Source organism: Sphaerodactylus townsendi, linkage group LG11 (genome assembly GCF_021028975.2).
Source record: "Sphaerodactylus townsendi isolate TG3544 linkage group LG11, MPM_Stown_v2.3, whole genome shotgun sequence".
NCBI lineage: Eukaryota > Metazoa > Chordata > Lepidosauria > Squamata > Sphaerodactylidae > Sphaerodactylus > Sphaerodactylus townsendi.
In genome coordinates this window covers 59,628,521-59,651,725 of record NC_059435.1, presented here as the reverse complement: position 1 = coordinate 59,651,725, position 23,205 = coordinate 59,628,521, and the positions used below count along the sequence as shown (strand labels likewise).

The window sequence follows — 23,205 nt, the reverse complement described above, 5'->3', positions numbered from 1 at the left end:
CTGATATTGGTCATTGCTTTGGTGGTTGTTTTCATTGTTTTCATTTCATTTATTAATTTTATATACCACCCTCCCCCTGAGGGCTCAGGGTGGTTTACAACAAGGTTAAAACATTAAAACATAATTTAACTATTAATTACATAAAAATAGAACCCATTTAAAAATGTGGATGGCGCCTGGCTACCCCCCTAACCCCCCCCCCTTGTGCCCACGGGAGGCCAGATGACATGGTAGATGTATTTTTAACCAGGCTGGCCAAACGCCTGGTGGAACAGGTCCATCTTGCAGGCCCTGCGGAAACTCTGTAAGTCCCGCAGGGCCCTGATCTCCCTAGGGAGCCTGTTCCACCAGGTAGGGGCCAGGGCTGAAAAGGCCCTGCCCCTCGTCGAGGCTAGCCTGATAATTTTTGGGCCAGGGATCACGAGTAGGTCCTCCTCCAAGGAGCGGAGGGGCCTACTGGGGCAATATGGGGAGAGGCGGTCCCTCAGGTATGCAGGTCCGAGACCGCAAACGGCTTTGAAGGTCAAAACCAACACTTTAAACATAATCCAGAACTCAATCGGCAGCCAGTGCAGATGGTATAGGATTGGTGTAATTCGATTGCTTTTTAAACCTTTTGAACCACCTCTAGCAAGCCTCTGCAGAGGGGTTGTGAGTGTTTTCTAAATGCTAATAACCGTACAGAGCTCCCAAAGAACCTGTGAGGGAAAGCCTAAAGAAAGTTCATGCAGGGCAATACCAAACTGAAGCTGGAGAAGTCAGACAGGGCCAAAAAGGAAGCACCTAGAGGTAGTTGGGAGAGGAACAGAAGCCAGACCTATCAACCACAATTGGTGAAAAGAAGAGGGAAAGAAGAGGAGACACAACTTGGATGGGACAGATCGAACCTGGGAGGGTCATCAATTCTGGTCTAAATTCACTTCTACACCATTAGTGGATCTCTTTCAAAGTAGTAACTGTATTTCAGAGACTTGATATTATTGTATTTGGGACCCCCTGTGTGTGTATTATTCATTGTTTTATTGTTGTTGTTATTTATGATATGTATGCTTTTGTTGTTGATTAAGAGTTGCGGTTCTGTTATATAAATGTTTTAATTATTTTAATTAAAAATAGAGTTTTAAAGTTCGCCCTAGAGCCAGACAGGTTCTTTTCCCTTCTGTCAACGAGATACAGCAAGACAAGCCCAGAAATAATCCGATTCCTCAGACTTGCAGAATGATAAACTCCAGCTACTTAAAATATTTTTCACTAAGCAAAGAGACGCAAGATAGAGGATCTTAAAGATATGATCCAGTTAAGGCAACACGCCCACTTGTGTTGAAGTTACATAAAGAGAGACTGGGAAGGTAAAACCCAGGTTTCACAACTATGAAATGAGGATGACACTGATCCCTCTGATGTTATAAATATGTTGCCGTTGTCATAGGATTTTCTGAAGAACCATATTTGCACTTAAACACTCCTTATGCTGAGCTCCTAGAACAGTGATGGTGAACCTTTTTGAGACTGAGTGCCCAAATTGCAACCCCAAACCCACTTATTTATCGCAAAGTGCCAATGTGGCAATTTAACCTGAATAACCCCCTCAAGCAGGGGCCAGCCTGGTGTAGACTCCAGCAAGTCCCACATGCGCCGCTCTGCGCCTCTCTGCCATCTCTGCCCGCCCCCCTCCCAGGCAGCAGCCACCTGGAGCACAGGCACCAGGCCTGCCAGCCGAGTCCTCCATGCTCACTGAGGTGCACGCACATCAAGTCCAGCAGCCCAGGGCAGCCTAGATGTTTGTGTGTGGGGGGGGGCAATTTCCCCCCCACATGACGAACTCTGTGCACGCATGCCCACAGAGAGGGCTCTGAGTGCCACCTCTGGCAACCGTGACATAGGTTTGCCACCACTGTCCTAGAAAAACAGCCATGGATGTGATATTGCTGGAAAATCTGGGAATCTCCTTGCCTGAATATTGCAAAGATTTCTGGTTACAATACAGAGCATTTTGGCAAGGTCTGTGTACATTTTGTCCCTGGTGGATCACCATCAGTGAGCCGTCAAGCATCAGGAACATCCTACCAAAGCAATATTACTGGGATTGAGAAAGCTTAAGTGTCACTCCAGCAGGCTCAGTCATTAAGAGTAGAATTGCATGGTGCAGACTAAGAGCAAGCACTCTAATCTGGAGAACCAGGTTTGATTCCCTGCTCCTCTACTTGAGTGGCAGAGTCTTAACTGATGAACCAGATTAGTTTCCCCACTCCTGTATCCCAGCTGGGTGACCTTGGGCTACTCACAGTTAATTCAGAACTCTCTCTCGTCTACCTCACAAGGTGAAAGGAAGAGAAAAGGAGTTTGTATGAGTCTCCTTAAAGGTTGAGAAAGGGGGTGATAAATCCAAACTCCTCTTGCATCTGCCTAGCTGTGAAGAGAAGGTTCAAGAATTACTCTACTGTTCTTATTAATTTCAAGTCTATACATCCCCAACTCTTCCTCTCCCATCCTCAATATTTTGGTCATACTAAATTGTGACAGAAGGATGGAAAATAGGCAACCTAAAATTAGGCATTTGCAAGGAATGGAGGAGGCACATGAACAATTGGGAATATCCTCCTGATCCAGATCTCTGCCTCTAGGACAACATAGACTTTCAGGGGCTTAATCAAGCCAATTTCTCTTCCCCCACTCCTTTTAACCAGTACTCAACTGGTCCAGTCAATGTCTATTGGGCAGGTGAAACAAAAGGTGGGGTGTTGTGTGGTTTCTGGGCTGTATGGCCATATTCTAGTTCTAGTAGTATTTTCTCCTGACGTTTCACCTGCATCTGTGGCTGGCATCTTCAGAGGATCAAAAAAGAAACAAAAGGTCTTTGTGAAATAAGCAAGATAATTTTCCCCCTGCAGGATCACCTACTTTATCTGTAGGCGGATATTATCCCTCCCTCACCACAATCTTAGTGGCATTGATGAACTCTGGTGCTAGGTGAGAAGGCTTCCTGTTCATCTCAGCCTTGACCCTTGGGAGTATAGTTCTGTACTACAACAGGCCTGACTGCAGGAGACCAATCATCTCCAGCTAGTGGGTCATGTCTTGTGCCTTGTTTATTTACATCATCTATAGTCTGCCTTTCTCACTTGGACTCAAGGCAGACACAGAGCGAATCAATACAATTGACAGGATGGGGTATTCAATATACAATCCAGAACCAGTCAGAAATCTAAAAACAGCATTGAAGCAAAGCCTAATGCTTAGCATGACACATTAGATGATGGAAAAATTACATAAGAGGATCCTAGTTTCTGTGAGCTAAACCCAGTAGAATAGATCACAGTCCTTGATAACTTTTCTAAGTAACTTTGTGAAGGATGAGGACAGTGCAACTCTATTGACTGCATGGAAAAGCTCTCTTGAATAATTCAGTGTTGTGGTCCCCTGTCTCCCTCGTCAATTTATTTGCGGAGAGAAAATAAGGTGAGTCTTGGCCATTGCAACAATGTGTGACGTAACTTCTGGAGCAAAAGAGGGAAGAGATGCCATCTTACTGGGGGGCAATGCTCTAGGATTCACCCCAAAATTCTGAGTGTCACCCCAATGTGATATTGTCACATCTAGAAAACATATCACACATTGGTGCAGTATCAACTACATTTTTTCCCAATTTTCTCAGGCAGGTGCCAGCTATACAAGACAGGGGAATGTTTACCTGTTCCTTTGGTACCAACTTCTTAGTTTTTTCCTCCTGCCACGCAACTTATTAGGTGTTCAAGTAGGCCAACTTGTCCTCTCCATTTTCCTTCCCTCTTTACTGAGGCTAAAGGTTCCCCTCAATATTCTTCAGTTCATGGAATCAATACTCACTAGGCCATTGATGGGCAGGATCTTTTTTTTAAAAAAAAAACAATGACAAAATAATGTTTCCCCACATTCCTGAGGAGTGTGCCAAGCATCCTGAAACCCCAAACACATCAGTGGATGACCCCATTTTGCTGCCGTGCTGATCGGCATTTGGCTTTTAATTTCACTGTTAGAGGAAATAATGACATCCCAGAGTTCATTTTAGATCACAAGCAGCAGAAAAGAGGATTCTGAAGTTGTATTATTAACAGGGATTCCACAGAGGATGTACTGAAAGGTACTGAACAAACCAGTTGTAACGCGGGGATTCAGCTTAAACATTTCCCAAAATGGATGAATTATTGCAGTACACAGCTATGTGCTAAATGCATGACCGATCTCTGAGCATCACAGGTGCCAATTAGTGTTCTCAGATAAAGCGGAGCTCATATCATCCCCTGCCAGCATGATGCTGGCAGGGGATGATGGGAACTGTAGTCCATAACATCTGGAGGGCTGCGAGTTTGACACCTGTGCCCTACATATTCCTTAAGATTAAACACCAGCAGGGCATATATGTGAACTGAGGCTTGGCAGTAAAGGTGCTCTATATATTTTCTCCCACAGTTTCTTCCAGCTATTTAAGAGACAGGTACGGTATTGCAACCAAACATGTATCTAAGGCATGGCACGTATGGCATGTGCCCTGAGGGCCACTAGAAGAGGGCCACCATCCCTACCTGTCTGCCCACCTATCGCAGTCTCCCCATCCAAGTGCCTCACCTTATTCCACCTGCCATCTGGACCCTTGGCACCACTCAGCCACTGGCGATGCCATGCCTGCCCCATGCTGAGCCAAGCTTTGGGACTAGGCTCCTGCTGCCCTGAGCCAGCAACAAGGTATATGACCCGCCAGCAGGAGGACATGGCCACAGTGTTAGTGCTTGCCATAGGTGCAAATTAAAGTCCCTCACACACACAGCAGAGGGAGACACTGGAGCCCACTCCACATGGGCCAATACACATCGGTTTAGGAAAGGTTGTAAAACCATTTTAAAAGAATTTTGCACAGATCCTTCCCTTAAATTGAGTTTGCCCCATGTTATTTTCCCCAAACCAGGTTTTTTGAGAATCGCGCTATTTGCGAGTATTTTCAAAAATCCCGAGCTGCAGCTGCTTGCGAGAGAACAGCTGGGCAGGAGGCGCTTTATTTGCCTCCGTTTTCCTTTTAAAAATGTTGCGGCTCACATCTGCATAGCCACAAAGGTACAGATGGTCGTAATGTGAGACATCGGCATAGCTGTGAGGGATAATTTGTGCATGCGTAGCTAAGCATCGGTGGGAAGTTTAAAAAAAAAGACACGTTTCTGTGTGAAGGCGCGACAGCAACCCGCATTGTTTCCGTGGGTTCCAATCGCAGCCTTCACAGATGCACGTGAACGTGAAAACAGGAAAACAAGTTACTTCATCCCACCTGCAACCTGCTATACATTTGCTGCATAGAAGGAACCTGAGAGACACAAACCAAGCACTGAAGCAGTCACATCAATCAAAATTAGGCTTGGCGATTTGGCATGGCTGAATCACCAAAAAAGTCGAATTGGCCCATTTTCGGCTTGCATTCAGGCCAAATTCAAACTGACCAAATGCAAGCCGACCTGAAATACATATCTGGTCAGTTCGGTCCGGAATCACAATTCGGGCATTCAAATGGATTTTGGGATGTTTAAAGGGAGCCCCAAGGGGGTGGATTTAAAGAGAGCCTCTGGCCTCCCTTAAAAACAACAATGTGGAAAGTGTTGCCTTTTGGGGTGGATGGGGCCAGGATTTAAAGCGGTTTCTGCTTGAAACGGGGGGCGCGGCAGCAAAGAGTATTTCACCCTTGCGAAGCCTTTCCGTGCCACCGGGAAGCCCCTTTGGGAGCAGAGGGCAGGGGTAGCTGTGGCGCTGCAGCCGACTGGCTACCTGAAGTCTTTGATGAGACTGTAAGACACCCAAAAAGATTTGGGAAGTGTAGGACTGGATAAGTTAGCACAGTTAGGCAAAGAAAATAAAAACATAACTACTTCACATTGCACCATTTCCTCCACACATGAACACACACCGAGACACAATCTCAAAGTTAATTTAGGGTGGCCTGCAGCCAAAGCTTTTAATACGGTAAACTTGGGCAGCATTTCGCAACGAGCAGATCAGTCTCCTGGGAATTTCAGAATCACATCCCACTAAAGATAAACACACTCTGGGCAAAATGACGTTTGCATTTGTTCAGGGGGCTGCTTGGGCAGCGCCCCCCTCCCCATTATTTGTCCAGTGATCCTGCCTTAATTGTTTTGTAGATATTATTTGCCTTCCATTCCCACATGAAACAAAAGTGTCCTAAAGCTTATTTCCCCTGGTGTTCTTTTTTTAGGTCATTTTAGACTTTGTGTCCACCATATATCTTCAGAACAATATGCCACTGCAATCTGTCAAAAATAAATCTCTAAATCACTTTTTTTAGTCCCACTAGTTCAACTGGAGAGCTTATTCCAAAGTAAGTTCTGAGAATGGCAGGCCTAGTTGCTGCTAAATACTTTTTTCTATGCTTAATCTTCCTGGAATTCTGTTTGGACTCCTCCTCCCAAGACATGGTCAGCCACAGGATGCCACAAGATCTAAAGGCAAATTTATAACGATACACATTTCTATCCTAAAAAAGAGTTTCTTCTAATCTAAACTCATTCATTTAAATGGGCTTAGAATGGAGTAATCCTCTGCAAAGGACTGATCTGTTAGCATCATCAATCCTACAAATCTACCTTTCAGAAGTAAGTCCCCCCATTTGGTTCAGTAGGGTTACTGCCAGGAAAAAATGTTTATAGGGCTGCACCCCATATAGCTGCATTTTAGTTTTGTGTAAATGGGGGTGACTCCTACAGTGTGGGTGTAGTAAGCTAAGAGCAGGTAGATTCTAATCTGCAGAAATCGGCCTGATCTCCCTCATTCCTCCAATCTCGAGTGGCTGAGGTTTACTCTGGTAAACCAGATGTCTTTCCCACACTCCTACTTTCCTGCTTGGTGACTCCTAGCTAGTCACAGCTCTGTGGAACCACAGCCCCACCTACCTCACAAGGTGTCTGTTGTGGGAAAGGAAAGGAAGGGAAAGGGAGCTTGTTGTGAGAAAGGGAGGGAAAGGAGCTTGTAAGCCATTTTGAGTCTTCTTAAAGGAGAGAAAGGTGGGATATAAATCCAAACTCTTCTTCTTCTACATGTATCTTGCCTATGGCCTATGATGGACTAGAACAACAGTGTTGGTTCATCACTACTTGGGTTCTGTACTGCTTTTATGGCTTCTTTGGGGTAGCTGGGATGCCATGTCCTGTGGGCTTAGAGTCTGCCAGTAGTACCTTTTATCTCGAGTAGAAAGTTTGGTGAAAGTACAATGAATTTAGGACCTGCAACATACAGGGGCACTGAAGTTTTGAAAAATAGCTGGTAAGCTCGTGATAGAAGATATTTTGCTAGCCTTTAAGGTGCCATTGGACTTTTCCTTTATTCCTCAAGACAATTGGAAGAAAGTCTTTTGAAGTGAGATTCCTGAAGACCTCCTTGTAGTCCTCTCCCTATTGCAAAATGCCAACAGAAAAAAACAAGCATGTGGCATTTTATGGCTGACACTGATTACATCTTAGGAGAAATGCCTGGAGAGTTCCAGGATTCACCAGAGACCTCAACAACCTTTTAAATCAGAGGACTGACGGCATTTTCTAGTCCATGATGAACAATAAATGCCCTAAGAATGCAACAGTAGCTAAATCCAGGAGACTTTCCATGCCCATAACAGTGCCATTCCAAGCAATTACACCCTTCCAAAGTCACTGAAGTCAGTGTGCTTAAAAGGATAACTCTGCTTAGGATGACACCGTCACACACTAAGGTCCTAAGACCAACAGCCTTTGCAAACACCAGCAGCTTCACAAACCTGAAGGTGCTTTGAAAGCACATGAAACCAACCTAAAACTGCACGGAAAGGAAGCAGTAAGACCTCAGAGCACTACGATTAGTAAAAATATTATTGGTGGCAGCGCAGAAAGCAGAACTTATATATAAGTGCTTTTCGTTACATATGGCCATATTCTAGTTCTAGTAGTATTTTCTCCTGACGTTTCACCTGCATCTGTGGCTGGCATCTTCAGAGGATCAAAAAAGAAACAAAAGGTCTTTGTGAAATAAGCAAGATAATTTTCCCCCTGCAGGATCACCTACTTTATCTGTAGGCGGATATTATCCCTCCCTCACCACAATCTTAGTGGCATTGATGAACTCTGGTGCTAGGTGAGAAGGCTTCCTGTTCATCTCAGCCTTGACCCTTGGGAGTATAGTTCTGTACTACAACAGGCCTGACTGCAGGAGACCAATCATCTCCAGCTAGTGGGTCATGTCTTGTGCCTTGTTTATTTACATCATCTATAGTCTGCCTTTCTCACTTGGACTCAAGGCAGACACAGAGCGAATCAATACAATTGACAGGATGGGGTATTCAATATACAATCCAGAACCAGTCAGAAATCTAAAAACAGCATTGAAGCAAAGCCTAATGCTTAGCATGACACATTAGATGATGGAAAAATTACATAAGAGGATCCTAGTTTCTGTGAGCTAAACCCAGTAGAATAGATCACAGTCCTTGATAACTTTTCTAAGTAACTTTGTGAAGGATGAGGACAGTGCAACTCTATTGACTGCATGGAAAAGCTCTCTTGAATAATTCAGTGTTGTGGTCCCCTGTTCCCCCCTGTCAATTTACGCGCTGGTGGAGAAAATAAGGTGAGTCTTGGCCATTGCAACAATGTGTGACGTAACTTCTGGAGCAAAAGAGGGAAGAGATGCCATCTTACTGGGGGGCAATGCTCTAGGATTCACCCCAAAATTCTGAGTGTCACCCCAATGTGATATTGTCACATCTAGAAAACATATCACACATTGGTGCAGTATCAATCACATTTTCTCGCCCCCCAATTTTCCCCGGCAGGTGCCAGCTATACAAGACAGGGGAATGTTTACCTGTTCCTTTTGGTACCAACTTTAGTTTTTCCTCCCAAGATAATGCAACTTATTAGGTGTTCAAGTAGGCCAACTTGTCCTCTTCTCCATTTTCCTTCCCTCTCTTTAACTGAGGCTAGTTCCCCTCAATATTCTTCAGTTCATGGAATCAATACTCACTAGGCCATTGATGGGCAGGATCTTTTTTTAAAAAAAAAAACAATGACAAAATAATGTTTCCCCACATTCCTGAGGAGTGTGCCAAGCATCCTGAAACCCCAAACACATCAGTGGATGACCCCATTTTGCTGCCGTGCTGATCGGCATTTGGCTTTTAATTTCACTGTTAGAGGAAATAATGACATCCCAGAGTTCATTTTAGATCACAAGCAGCAGAAAAGAGGATTCTGAAGTTGTATTATTAACAGGGATTCCACAGAGGATGTACTGAAAGGTACTGAACAAACCAGTTGTAACGTGACTCAGCTAAACATTCTCCAAAATGGATGAATTATTGCAGTACAGCTATGTGCGAAATGCATGACCGGATCCCCTACATCACAGGTGCCAAACTTGCGGCCCTCCAGATGTTATGGACTACAGTTCCCATCATCCCCTGCCAGCATGATGCTGGCAGGGGATGATGGGAACTGTAGTCCATAACATCTGGAGGGCTGCGAGTTTGACACCTGTGCCCTACATATTCCTTAAGATTAAACACCAGCAGGGCATATATGTGAACTGAGGCTTGGCAGTAAAGGTGCTCTATATATTTTCTCCCACAGTTTCTTCCAGCTATTTAAGAGACAGGTACGGTATTGCAACCAAACATGTATCTAAGGCATGGCACGTATGGCATGTGCCCTGAGGGCCACTAGAAGAGGGCCACCATCCCTACCTGTCTGCCCACCTATCGCAGTCTCCCCATCCAAGTGCCTCACCTTATTCCACCTGCCATCTGGACCCTTGGCACCACTCAGCCACTGGCGATGCCATGCCTGCCCCATGCTGAGCCAAGCTTTGGGACTAGGCTCCTGCTGCCCTGAGCCAGCAACAAGGTATATGACCCGCCAGCAGGAGGACATGGCCACAGTGTTAGTGCTTGCCATAGGTGCAAATTAAAGTCCCTCACACACAGCAGAGGGAGACACTGGAGCCCACTCCACATGGGCCAATACACACGGGTTTAGAAAGGTTAAAAAAACCATTTTGGGAAAGAATTTTGCACAGATCCTTCCCTTAAATTGAGTTTGCCCCATGTTATTTTCCCCAAACCAGGTTTTTTGAGAATCGCGCTATTTGCGAGTATTTTCAAAAATCCCGAGCTGCAGCTGCTTGCGAGAGAACAGCTGGGCAGGAGGCGCTTTATTTGCCTCCGTTTTCCTTTTAAAAATGTTGCGGCTCACATCTGCATAGCCACAAAGGTACAGATGGTCGTATTGTGAGACATCAGCATAGCTGTGGGGGTTCATTTGTGCATGCCTGCGTAGCTAAGCATCGGTGGGAAGTTTAAAAAAAAAGACACGTTTCTGTGTGAAGGCGCGACAGCAACCCGCATTGTTTCCGTGGGTTCCAATCGCAGCCTTCACAGATGCACGTGAACGTGAAAACAGGAAAACAAGTTACTTCATCCCACCTGCAACCTGCTATACATTTGCTGCATAGAAGGAACCTGAGAGACACAAACCAAGCACTGAAGCAGTCACATCAATCAAAATTAGGCTTGGCGATTCGGCATGGCTGAATCACCAAAAAAGTCGAATTGGCCCATTTTCGGCTTGCATTCAGGCCAAATTCAAACTGACCAAATGCAAGCCGAATCCAAATACATTCGAATGCCCGAATCCGAATCACAATTCGGGCATTCAAATGGATTTTGGGATGTTTAAAGGGAGCCCCAAGGGGGTGGATTTAAAGAGAGTCTCTGGCCTCCCTTTAAACAATGTGGAAAGTGTTGCCCTTTTGGGGTGGATGGGGGCGCAGGATTTAAAGGGAGCCTTGCTTAAACGGGGGGGGGGGGGCAGCAAAGAGTATTTCACCCTTGCGAAGCCTTTCCGTGCCACCGGGAAGCCCCTTTGGGAGCAGAGGGCAGGGGTAGCTGTGGCGCTGCAGCCGACTGGCTACCTGAAGTCTTTGATGAGACTGTAAGACACCCAAAAAGATTTGGGAAGTGTAGGACTGGATAAGTTAGCACAGTTAGGCAAAGAAAATAAAAACATAACTACTTCACATTGCACCATTTCCTCCACACATGAACACACACCGAGACACAATCTCAAAGTTAATTTAGGGTGGCCTGCAGCCAAAGCTTTTAATACGGTAAACTTGGGCAGCATTTCGCAACGAGCAGATCAGTCTCCTGGGAATTTCAGAATCACATCCCACTAAAGATAAACACACTCTGGGCAAAATGACGTTTGCATTTGTTCAGGGGGCTGCTTGGGCAGCGCCCCCCTCCCCATTATTTGTCCAGTGATCCTGCCTTAATTGTTTTGTAGATATTATTTGCCTTCCATTCCCACAGAACAAAAGGTCCTGTGTTTATTTCCCCTGGGTGTTCTTTAGGTCACGAGATTCGAGTCCAATTATATATCTTCAGAACAATATGCCACTGTAATCTGTCAAAATAAATCCCCAAATCACTTTAGTCCCACTAGTTCAACTGAGCTATTCCAAAGTAAGTTCTTATAGAATGGCAGCCTAAAGGCTACAAATACTTTTTCTGCGAATCTTCCTGGAATTCTGTTTGGACTCCTCCCTCCCGCATTATGGTCAGCGACAGGATGCCACAAGACGAAAAAAGGCAAATTTATACGATACACATTTCTATCCTAAAAAGAGTTTCTCTAATCTAAACTCATTCATTTAAATGGGCTTAGAATGGAGTACCTCTGCAAAGGACTGATCTGTTGGGCATCAATCCTAAGCAAATCTACTCAGAAGTAAGTCCCATTTTATTCAGTAGGGGTTACTGCCAGGAAAATGTTTATAGGGCTGCACCCCATATAGCTGCATTTAGTTTTGTAAATGGGGTGACTCCTACAGTGTGGTGTAGTGGTTAAGAGCAGGTAGATTCTAATCTGCAGAACCGGGTTTGATTCCCCATTCCTCCAATTGAGTGGCGGAGGTTTACCTGGTAAACCAGATGTCTTTCCACACTCCTACTTTCCTGCTGGGTGACCTTGGGCTAGTCACAGTTCTGTGGAACTCTCTCAGCCCCACCTACCTCACAAGGTGTCTGTTGTGGGAAAGGAAAGGAAGGGAAAGGGAGCTTGTTGTGAGAAAGGGAGGGAAAGGAGCTTGTAAGCCATTTTGAGTCTTCTTAAAGGAGAGAAAGGTGGGATATAAATCCAAACTCTTCTTCTTCTACATGTATCTTGCCTATGGCCTATGATGGACTAGAACAACAGTGTTGGTTCATCACTACTTGGGTTCTGTACTGCTTTTATGGCTTCTTTGGGGTAGCTGGGATGCCATGTCCTGTGGGCTTTCTAGGTCTGCCAGTAGTACCTTTTATCTCGAGTAGAAAGTTTGGTGAAAGTACAATGAATTTAGGACCTGCAACATACAGGGGCACTGAAGTTTTGAAAAATAGCTGGTAAGCTCGTGATAGAAGATATTTTGCTAGCCTTTAAGGTGCCATTGGACTTTTCCTTTATTCCTCAAGACAATTGGAAGAAAGTCTTTTGAAGTGAGATTCCTGAAGACTCCCAGTTCCCTCTCCCTATTATAAAATGCCAACACCAGAAAACAAGCATGTGGCATTTTATGGCTGACACTGATTACATCTTAGGAGAAATGCCTGGAGAGTTCCAGGATTCACCAGAGACCTCAACAACCTTTTAAATCAGAGGACTGACGGCATTTTCTAGTCCATGATGAACAATAAATGCCCTAAGAATGCAACAGTAGCTAAATCCAGGAGACTTTCCATGCCCATAACAGTGCCATTCCAAGCAATTACACCCTTCCAAAGTCACTGAAGTCAGTGTGCTTAAAAGGATAACTCTGCTTAGGATGACACCGTCACACACTAAGGTCCTAAGACCAACAGCCTTTGCAAACACCAGCAGCTTCACAAACCTGAAGGTGCTTTGAAAGCACATGAAACCAACCTAAAACTGCACGGAAAGGAAGCAGTAAGACCTCAGAGCACTACGATTAGTTCAAGACAATAACAAGGAAATCAGTGCAAGGTAGAAAGGGACTGCAGAGAACTGATAACAGCATATTTCAGAAGTTTATGTAATTAGGAAGATCTAATTTTTTCTTCACTGTGAAAAGAACAGTGTGTGTTTGTGTGTGTGCGTGTGCGTGTGTAATGAAGTCATAGCTGACTTCTGAAGAACCCACAATGTTTTCGAGGCAAGAGATGTTCAGAGGTTGTTTGCCATTGGTTGCCCCTGTGAGGGCTGAGAGAGTTCTGAGAGAGCTGTGACTGTCCCAAGGACACCCTGTAGGCCTCATGAGGAGCAGTGGAGAATCAAACCCTGTTCTCTAGCTTATCGTCTGGCTGGTTCTCTGTATATGACACAATAAAGATGTGTCAGTCTTCTCCAAGAGATAAAACAGACTCATTAAACTTCTTGAAGATTCTTAATGCGTGGAATCCAACTGGGGCCTACTAAAACCACTGTCAAGATATCTGGCTGAATGTTCTGTCTCATATATAAGCTGCTGCAGCTGCTGATTTGGATATTTACCATCAAGCTGAACAATAAATAAAGAAATGTGCTTATGTGCTAACATTATCACAGAGCCCTGTGGAAGTCTGGGATGACTTACTGTTTCTCTGGTGTGTGGGTGGGGGGAGTTGTGTCAGTGTTCAAACTATACTGGAAACCTTGCACGTACGTACACATGCACAAAGTACACACAAACTACTCAGATGCTCATTAATACAGAAGAACATCATATGCGCAGAGAAACATTTCAAAGCAGAGTCTTTCCAACTCTGGCTCAAGTCAGCTGATGTTGTTTTAGGACTTTATGTACATCTCTAATCATTCAGTCATAAGGATTCAGCAACAGTTTTTACTCCTGGGTGACAGCAAGAAAAAATCAGAGTGAAAGCACAGTTGCTTCTCCTGGGGACCCAAGTACATTCTTCCAGTTACATCTGATGTCAGCAAAGGCCTGTTTGGTTCTCCCTCACACCCAGCCATCCCCAATTCCCAGGTCCTAACCTAGCATCCTGCAGACATTAGGAGGAATGTATAGGAGACCATCAGTGGCCCACCCATAGCCTCTTTCCTCAGCTCCATACTGCAGGCAGGACAACAAGAGTGGGAGAAGGGAGGGACCAGTGAAGCAACAGGGAAGAAGTATGAAAGGACCACCCTCCCTGTCTATCAAGATGATGAAGGGATGGCTCAAGGCTAACAGCCAATGTGGTGCTGCGGTTAGACTGTGATTAGAGAGACCCAGGTTCAAAATCCTACATGGCCACTGATGTTTGTTAGATGACCTCAGGCAAGACATTCTATCTCTCAGGAAAAAACGGAGGCGAGGAAAATGCTCTTGTAAGCCACTTTGGATTCTCCCTATGGAGTGAGGGTTTTGGATTTATATCCCACCTTTCTCTCTTGTAAGGAGACTCAAGGTGGCCTACAAGCTCCTTTCCCTTCCTCTCCCCACAACAATCACCTTGTGAGGCAGGTGGGGCTGAGAGAGTTCTAAAGACCTGTGACTAGCCCAAGGTCACCTAGCAGGTATGTAGGAGTGCGGAAATACATCTGTTTCACCAGATAAGCCTCTGCTATTCCGGTGGAGGAGTGGGGAATCAAACCTGGTTCTCCAGAGTAGAATCCACCTGCTCTTAACCACAATACCACGCTGGGAGGAAAAAGTGGTAGAAATGAAGCAGGGCGTTGTCTTCCCAGAAATGTTTTCAAGGCTGCCTGCTGCCAGGGCTCCAAGAAACACGGGAACAATTTGTCTTTTTCCTGAGTACCCCCTCCCTAGTTACTTAGTAAGGGATGGCATTCTCCAAAACATTCAAAAGAGCTGCTGTCCCTTTAGGGTAAGCGGGCACTTTTATAGCCAACAATGTCCAAGGCTTCGTCGTACTCCAAGCTTTGCTAACATGAATAATGACTGAGTATCCATTTTCTAGAAATACGGTGGCAATCTTAAAGACATCACTGAAAAACTTGGACAAATTTGCATGTTTACGGGGATGTATGTCCTAATAGGTTCAAAAACAACTATTTCCAAGTAAGTGTGAATGAGCCCCTGTGGATGTTCTGCGGCTTGACTCGTGGCGACCCCATAAACCAGACATCCTATCCTTAATCGCCTTGCTCAGGTTTTGTAAACTGAGGCCATTTACGCACAGGGCTTCTCCACGCAGCAAGCCTATCTTTTTGTTGGGGCAGATTTTCAATTACGTAACGTATTCGCTACACTATCTGGGTGTGATTTTCACTTGCACAATGGCCCCAAAGCCGCTGTGCTTTGATGGGCGAAAGCACGGGTTTTCCCGATTCGGGCAAACCAGGATGTTTCCCTCCAATTTGACGGGAAATCTGAACCTGCACAGGTGTGCCATGCCTGCCTCAGGTTCGTTTGACTCCTCCCTCCCCACTTTCCCCCTCTTTCTCTCCACCAAGAAAGGAGGGGCCATTACTCACTCTTCTTGCGCGCATGTGCTGGCAACCAATGCGAGAGCGTCGTTTCAGAGCCGCGCAGATGCGATTGTTCAACTGCATGCAAATTTGAAAAACAGTAAAACAAAACGCCTCCATGATCAACGTCATGGGGACTAGGCGGATACCTGGTCCATCAGAACCAGAATCCCCTCCAGAGAGTAATTGCTGCCCCACAGCAAATGATGGGGAAAAGTGGAGGGAAAAGCAAGGAAAGAGGAGTCGGTAACTGATCTCCTCACACCCTGAGGGGCAAAAGCTTCAGAATGAAATACTACAAAGCCTGAGGGTAGTGCCTTTTTTTACACATAGAGCCAATCCAACCTCAACATTGGGCCTTCCTCTTTTCCTGCTGCCTTCACCTCTTCCTCACATTATTGTCTCTTCCACTGACTCTTGTCTTCTCATAATGTGAATTAAGTACCCAAAAGGTCCAGAATAGCCCAGGGCTAAATACACAGCTAAATAAATAAATAGCCAAATAAATAAGTAGCTAAATAAACAGCTGCTGTACAGCAAAAACACTGATGCATTTATTATGAATTAAAGTCATCACCTCATAGTAGATGGCCCATGAGAGCCTGCCTTATGGGCATAAAATCACCATGACATCACGTCATTACATGACCCAAGCAGAACAGCCTCAGTTCATCTCTAGCCTATAGGTATTTTTTTTTATAAAGGATGCCAATGAATTTCATCCCAAACCCAAAAGAAGGAAATGCAAAAGCTTTCTCCTAAAGGTCTCTTTCTAGCATGGCAGTCTGTCACTTTGTAGGCATCGTTACCCACGCGGGGCATACTCCCCTTGAAGGCTGGCTATTAACCCCTTATACATTGGTCCCTTCCACACATACAGAATAATGCACTTCCAATCCATTTCCACAATTGTTTGCAAGTGGATTTTGCTGTTCCGCACAGTGAAATCCAGCTGCAACATGCATTGAAAGTGGATTGAAAGTGCATTATTCAGCATTTGCAGAAGAGGCCCTAAGTGCCCATGAAAAATTCGCATGATCACCAGCCGCGCATTTCCCATTAGGTTGCCAGAACTTGCAGAAAGGACATTACAGTACTGGCTGCTTCTCCCGTTTCCCAAGCTCAGGAAGGAAGGGGATCTAGCAAACCTTGCATCGTTTTCCCATCCCTTCCACGGACTCGCAGCTCTCGTTGCCTCTCCGAGGGAAAAAAGGCAAAAGGGGGACCTCTAGAAATCCAAGGGCCCCGCGCTGCCTCACAGTCACGCCCTTCCTTTGAACAGGGGCGGTTCGTGCTCGACGGGAAGGCACTCTCTGCACATGCTCTGGGGCGCGGTACCCCTGACTACTTTGGAGCGTGCCGACAACAAAGTTCCCAAACAGATCACATCTACCCCGATGGACTTCCTTCTCACACTCTCCCCATCAAGGAAAGAATGAAAACCCAAACCCTGTGCGTAAAATGCCAGCCTGCGGAGCGGGCGGGCACCGACGAAGTGCAAAAGCAAACCAAATCGGGAGTGGTGGGGAGGAAGGAAAAGGAGCCGACGCACACACAGAAAGACACACACACACACACACACACCAGCCTCGCCCCATTGCCAAACAAGCAGGAATCCCCTCCACTGCACGTGCGGCAGGATCCTCACTTCGCCAAGAGCCAGGGCGAAAAAACCATCCCCACCCCCCCCCAAACGCCCCGATCTGGGGACAGCAGAAAGTTTTTCCGAGCAGAAACCTGAACCATCGGCGGCTGCGTGCCTTTGCAAGGAAAACCGAGCCTTCCTCGCCTCCCCGCCCCGATCTAGAGCAGTACCAGTTCCGCGGTGGGCTGGGTGGCTCCCGTCCCATGGCTGGCTCCGCTTCCTCCGCTTGGGCGCCCGGCGAGAAGTAAACTATGCGGAGCATGCCTGGTGGAAACGCGCCCTCGCCCCCCGCCCCGTCCTTTCCGGCGCTGCAAGGGCTTGCAACGAGCTGGGAAGCGCCTCTGCCTGCAACTTTCCAAAGGCTTCCCCCTCCGCCTCCCCCTGGAACACCGCCCTGGGTGTCCCCCCCGTTTGAACAACCAACCTCTGCCGTGAAGACAACCTGCCCGGCGACACGGTTGTATAATCCTGCCGGTGTGTTCCTGCTCTGTTGCCACCCCCGAGATCACTTTTGCTGAAGGGAGTCTTTGGGTAAAAACTTCTTGATCGTCGGGCGGCGACGCGGAGCCGAAGGATGGTTTGCAGAGGCGACCTCTTTTTGCGCGTTGGGGAGGGAAAAGAGCACGGCTCGCTCGAGGCCATCGGCTCAGCTTTGCGGGGGCGGGGGGTGGAACTTTGCCTGGTTTACTTTTGTGTCTTTGCCAACTCTGTTGTGTCTAGACAACAATCCTGCGAGGTAGGCCAGATACCGAGAGCCCCCAAGGTCACCCACAGCAAAACGGATCCCAGATCCTAGTACGCCAACCACCCACACCGGGTCTCAAACAAGGAAGACTCTGCATTCATTGCAGTGCCCTGTCTTCAGGCTTCTTTTCAACAGGGATAAAGTTTCCCGGGGCTTTTCGGGAAAGGGGGGACTTGAAGGATGCAAGAGGAGAAGGCAGAATGGCCCACACTGTTGACAGAGGCAGTTTCAGGGGTTTGGGGCAGGCTGGGAGAACAGGGGGGACCTTTGGATGGCTAAATGCAGCGGAGCTGAAGCGGAAAGGATTGCAAGCAGGGATCGCTGGGGATCGATTTGATTTTGAGGCCGCCCTTCCCCAATGGGCTCCTATGATAAAACAGCATTAAAACAATAATATAACATAATCTCCGGCACTGCATAATCTCCAACCACCAAGGAAACCCAAGGTTGCTATGCAGAGGCAGGCAAAGACAGATCACCATCTCTGAACATGTCCTGTCTTGAAAACCCTAAAGGGTTATCACAAGTCAGCTGCCACTTGGTGGCACTTTCCTACACCACCACGTTCACTGGGGGGGGAGGGGGGAGGGCAGCAAATGGTACAGCTTGATCTCATCAGATCCTGTTAGCTAAGCAGGGTTGGTACTTGGGTGGGAGGCCACCAAGGAGGATTCTGCAGAAAAAGCCAATTGGCAAGCCACCTCTGCTTCTCCCTTGCCTGGAAAGCCCCTTGCTAAGAACGGTCGCCATCAGTCGGCTGCGACTTGCCAGCCCTTTATCCTCACATGATCCAAGGGAGTGTGTTCCCTCCTCTGCCACGCATTGGCAGGGGCGCCCTCCTGGCAGGCGTGGAGAACCCCTGGTCTCTTATCATGGCACTGATGACTCAACGCCTCAGCCCCGACTGACGCATCAAAGAGAACGGAGGAGTATCAAGAGTCAGTATTAATTGAGATATTCCACAGTGACAGCTTGCAAAATGTGCATCTCTGTACCAAGATATCAGAACTCTTGGGAAAACTATTCTAGAATATATCCTGTTCTCCTTTCATACCCACTGAAAGTTATATAATTATACACTATTGTGTTCTGCATTGATGCCTATTATAGAGCTTTCCGTTCCTCCCTTATTTGGCTGGACCTTAAAAAAAAACCCTGGTACGGAATCAAGCAATTTGGCTGGAGGACGTACTGAAACTTTGAAGTGACAGTTTTTGGTCACAAATGTATAAATCGGTTCGTGGAATCTGTTGCTCCACACACACCATGGCTAAGATTTCAGTGAGATCATAAACCTGCCCTGGGGATACGGTTGCCAACTCTGGGTTGAGAAATCCCGGGAGTTTTGGGAATAGAACCTAGGGAGCGACCTCTGAAGTATAATGCTGCAGAGACCACCCACAAAGCAGCTATTTTCTCCAGAGGAACCGATCTCCGTAGTGGCAATTCCAGGAGATTTCCAGGCCGCACCTGCAGGTTGGCAACACTAACTGAAGATCTACCATCTCAGTCTGCAAGGAAAGGGGCTCCCCTGACTCAACGATCCTTGGCTGATTCCGTATGGGCCAAAAACAGCAGTGTGAAAACGGTGTGAAAATGGTGTAAAAGGGATTAAAATGTTGTAAAAGGTACTGTCGAAGGCTTTCACGGCCAGAATCTCTGGGGTGCTGTGTGGTTTCCGGGCTGTATGGCCGTGTTCTAGATTCTCTGAAGATGCCAGCCACAGATGCAGGCGAAACGTCAGGAGAGAATGCTGCTAGAACACGGCCATACAGCCCAGAAACCACACAGCACCCCTGTTGTAAAAGGGTTTATACCGTTTTCACACCGCTGTTTTTGGCCCATGTGGAATCAGCCCTTGATTCAAAAGATATGTTCCACACAGGAAACAAAATGATAGGGGAAAGATTCCAGCTGAACCTTCCTCTGGCAATGTTTGTTCAGTACATTCTAAATGAATGCACACATCTATGGAACCTCCTGTTACAAGATGAAGTTGTTTTGGTGTAGGAAAACAGCAGGGGAGGAGGCAAAGGGCCTTCATCTTGCATCACGGTCCCAATCCACATCCAGACCCTGCAGTTCTTTAAAAAATTACATTCCCTGCAGCCGCTGTGTGAGTTCAGGGCAAGCAGATTTCCTGGACCAAAGTCCTTTTAAAATGGAATGTCAAGTTTGACTCTGAAGTACGCATAGAAGGGAAATCTTCACTCTGGGAGCTCTGTGGTCGACACGCAGGCATCTGTGGTGGCAATGAAAGCAGTGCAGGAAATCTCTCCATATAGGTGCGACCTTTGTTGAAAAAGTGGGGGGAGGGAGGAGTATCGGACCCTCCCTAACATACACAGGCATCAGGAATAAGAGGAAATGGGACCAAAGGGTCCCTAATATTGAGTCAGCCACAAGCACCACGAGAAGCAGGTGGGGCATACTGCCCAGGGGGACAGATAGGTCAAATGACCCCAGGCTGTGGCCATTTAGTCACATGGGGGCGGAAAATCGCCCCCACACACCTCTTCTGTCCCCCAGGTCCACACACTGACTTCAAGACCTGTTGCAAAAAAAAGTTGTTTGGTTATGGTGGGGGAGGGATGCTGCCCATGCGAGGGGGGGGTACAATTAGATTTTGCACCAGGCTACATTTTCCCTAGATACACTTCTGGAAGCAGGTAAAGGGAGAGGGATTAGAGACATGGGGAGAACAGAACCAGGAGAGTGGGAAATGGAGCCCGCACGTACGTCCCCGTAGGTCCCCACTTATCAAGATTTCCAGGCCATTGCATGTTGTATCGGCCTCAATGCATCTTGTATCTTCAGAAACAGCAAATCTCTGAGTACCAGATGGTTCTCAACCTTCCTAATGCCGCGACCCTTTAATACAGTTCCTCATGTTGTGGTGACCCCCAACCCTAACGTTTATCCATTTTACAGATGGAGAACACTGATTCAAAGAGTCTTAGGCGACCCCTGTGAAAGGGTCGTTCGACCCCCAAAGGGGTCCCGACCCGCAGGTTGATAACCACTGCCGTAGACAGACAGCAGGAAAGGGCTGTTGTCTTCAAGCTCTGACTATCAGCTGCCCAGAGGCATCAGGCTGGCCATGGTTAATATTTCGCTCCGTTCCCTAGCACTGCTATCTTCGTCTTCCCACATCCTTGGATTTCCTGGCCATGATGGAATCATTTCCTAGGAACGGCGTCTCCACCCTTCGACTCACATCTTGACTGGTGTTATCAGCGCAGAGCAAATTCTCTGCCTGAGGTTTATGGGTTTCCTGTCAGCCGAGGCACATTAACAGCCAGTACTTGAGTCAAAAAACCCTCAAAGAGTTGCTTCTTTGGCAAAAGATTTGAGTGCACTAAGTGGGGAAGACAGCCCTCCACACCAGAGCATCTCAACACAAGTGAACACCCCTGTGGTCTGGACAGCTTCAAGCCCTGATCTCTACCAAGAAGAACAGCTGGATGTTCCAAAATGGGCTGGAAGCAGCTGACTGGGGCATGCTTTGGAACACAGCAGCCCCCGTTCCTGAAAAAGTGACTCCGTCAAGCAACGGCTCATTCTGCACATGCAGAATAAGGCACTTTCAAACTGCTTTCAGTGCTCTTTGAAACTGTGCGGAATGGCAAAATCCACTTGCAAACAGTTGTGAAAGTGGTTTGAAAACGCATTATTTTGCGTGTGCGGAAGGGGCCAATGTTTCAGAAGGTAGCAGCGGGACATTTAGATTTGAGCACGGCTGTGTTTGACTGCTGGGTCTGAAGAAGAGACTCTCAACAGCTCATATCCTGAAACACTTGTTGGTCTCCAAGGTCCTACTGGTCCCAAGTCTGTCGAGAAATGACACCCGCCAGCCATCTGTCGCAACATCAAAGGAGTTTGCAAGCCTGGGCAGGAAGGGGACATGGGCAGTGGCTTGTCGGAACAACTACTTGCAAAATCCCTGGGAAGACACATCAGAGGTGGATTTCGCACAGCAAGTGTATAACGGGTTGCAGTCGTTATAGAGGAACCCGTTTTCCTTTTTGCCGTTCACGTGCATGCTGTGCAGGCAGCGATTGGAGCCCATGGAAACAATACGGGTTGCTTTCGCACCTTTGCACAAAGATGCTTCCCTTTTTTCTTATTTTCCTGCAGCACATGCATAGCTGCGCAGGCACACGGAAATGACCATCCACAGCCATGCTGATCATCCCACAATATGATTGGCTGCACCTGCGTAACTGCACAGGTACAACGTGCAAAAAAGAAAAAGAAAAAAGGACCTCCCTGCAACGACAGGGCAATAATGCACGTATCGCTGTGGCAGGTGGATTCTCCTTGACTGTGGATGGCGCAGCAGAAGGGAGGGAAATAAAGCGCCTGGCCATTCACGCTCCAACCCAGGATTTTGCAAAAGAATAGCTAGTTTAAGATTTCCCCAAATCCCAAGGTGAGGGAAAGAAGAAGAAAGAAGAAGAAGAGGAGGAGGAGGAGGAGGAGGAGGAGGCCATGCTGGCAGGGGCTGATGGGAATTGTAGTCCATGAACATCTGGAGTGCCACAGGTTGCAGACCCCTGGCCTAACCTGTTCAGTTATCCATTGTATCACATGCATACAAGACTGCAACTGTGTCATTTCCTTCTGACTTCAAGACATTTGGGAATTTATATCTGAAATGCAAAGCACCTACTATAGCACTATGTCAGCTGAGAACTAGAACAATCATACTCTTAGTTTTGCTGCTAATTAACGTTCTCGCACCTTGTTGCTCGAAATGACCTTCGGTATGAGTCGTCCATACTAGCTGGACAGGAGAGAAGGTCTCAACTATCTTTGGGAACCCACACAGCCGTTTTCACTTTGCACAGTTAATAAGTGTGTTAATTTTTCATTGAAAACTGTTTACAGTTTTCTCTGTTGCCCTCAAGGCCTGGTTTACATTTCAGAGCACATATTGAGACCGCCAAATACCTGAAGGTTACCATAACTAACTCGTCACATATGTAGATTAAATCCCCAGTGGTTTCCCCCTTCGCTCCTCATGGTGGATATTACAGCTTCAATACATTACATGCTCCACCGATACTGTTCAAAAACAAAATTTGTGTTCTCCCTTCCCAAGAAAAATGCCCCTATGAGTTGCCACCTGTTTAGGAAAACACGCGCCCCATTTTTGTGTTTGAAGCCGAGCAGCTCCAAATATTTCACTGAGGCAGTGTGCAGAGAAGGAACTGTGGCGCTCATTCTTTAGCACATTTTTGACCTGGTCATACAATGATTAAATTTCTTAACAGCTTTAACAGTTTCCTAATATTGTTTCACATGTGGAACATAACAGCTTGTGGATGTCTCTGGGTGGC

The 23,205-nt window shown here is 46.7% G+C and overlaps 1 protein-coding gene across 3 annotated transcripts in view; it reads right to left on the bottom strand.

The window, feature by feature from the left end:
* JCAD (junctional cadherin 5 associated) overlaps window positions 1-23,205 on the bottom strand; it is an 89,204-nt gene that overhangs the window by 26,656 nt on the left and 39,343 nt on the right. The window contains exon 1 of one of the 3 annotated variants that reach the window (XM_048511279.1): window positions 17,543-17,712. The exons of 1 other annotated variant lie outside the window; for it this stretch is intronic. The gene's annotated coding sequence lies outside the window, so the exon portion shown is untranslated. Of the gene's footprint in view, window positions 1-17,288; window positions 17,461-17,542; window positions 17,713-23,205 lie in introns of those variants that run through there. One more of the 3 variants, XM_048511277.1, reaches the window with a different exon arrangement.